At 40.6% G+C, this 1250-nt stretch overlaps 1 protein-coding gene across 3 annotated transcripts in view; it reads right to left on the reverse strand.

The window, feature by feature from the left end:
* Positions 1–1250, reverse strand: part of DOCK10 (dedicator of cytokinesis 10) — a 366705-nt gene that overhangs the window by 121780 nt on the left and 243675 nt on the right. The window lies entirely within an intron of this gene.

The raw sequence follows: 1250 nt of genomic DNA on the forward strand, positions 1-1250 counted from the left end.
CCTTCCTTCCTTCCTTCCTTCCTTCCTTCCTTCCTCCCTCCCTCCCTTCCTCCTTTCCTTTCTCTCTCTTTCTTTCAAAATTGGGGTCAGGAAGATGGAAGAAAGAGAAAACAGATTTTTGTTAACTGAAAATAAAATTAAATCCAAGAGGTTCCTTCCAAAGCAAAAATTAGCCCATCAACAAAAGTAGTTCAATTCAGGCTTCAAAAAGAATAATATGATTAAAAGTGTCTATTTGATTAAAAGATGCTGATTTTTTTTAAGCAGGGAGGTGTGGAAGAGAAGAGGAAAATAGCTATTAGATGGGGTTTTTATTTAAAATGGCAGACAATCTGTCATTTAATCAGTGTCAGGAACTGCCAGTGTGGGGACTACCTCTAATTTAGACAGCACATCATCAATTAAGGTCTTAGTAGACAAGCCCTAGGCCAGGGTTGGAGAACCTGTGGCCTTGAAGCCACATGTGGCCTTCTAGATCCCTGGGTGTGGCCTTTTGAATGAGTCCAAGTTTTACTGAACAAATCTTTTTATTGAGTGAATTTGTTCTGTGAAGTTTGTATTCAGGCAAAGTGCTGCACTTGAGGACCTAGAGGGTCACAGGTGGCCTTGAGGCTGCAGGTTCCCCACCCCTGATGTAGACATTTTCCTGAGGTCCCCTCAAAGTTACCAAATATTCCTATAGCTAGTAAGATGTACTTGAATCCAAATCTTTCAGACTAAGTCCATCACTGTACACTGTGTATTACAAAGAATTATATTAGAAATCACAATCTATCCAGAGGGATCATTAATGGGTAAGTAATCAATCACTTACTTTTGTAGCCACACAATTTTTAGAAAATGCTAGTGTCAACTAGTGTTCACTGTGTGGAAGAGAAGATATTTTTTCTTTCCCTTTCTACTAATTAGAAATCAGTAACTAGTGGTAACTTCCTCCCAATATAACCCACATACGGGCTACTTCATGCACACATACCTATACACTGTGTATATACATACACGTAGTCACACACACAATGACTGCGGCTCAGTCATTCAGTCGTGTCTGGCTCTTCATAACCCCATGGACCATATAGCATGCCAGACCCTTCTCTCCTCCACCATCTCTCAAAGTCTATTCAAGTTCCTAGTCATTGTTGCATGATACCATCCATCCATCCATCTCATCCTTGTCACTCCCTTTTTCTTTTGCCTTCAATCTTACTCTCTCTCTCTCTCTCTCTCTCTCTCTCTCTCTCTCTCTCTCTCTC

This window comes from Petaurus breviceps, unplaced genomic scaffold (genome assembly GCF_028583685.1).
Source record: "Petaurus breviceps papuanus isolate PSGF00001 unplaced genomic scaffold, PetGlider_PUasm1.0 688, whole genome shotgun sequence".
In the NCBI taxonomy this organism is placed as follows: Eukaryota; Metazoa; Chordata; class Mammalia; order Diprotodontia; family Petauridae; genus Petaurus; species Petaurus breviceps.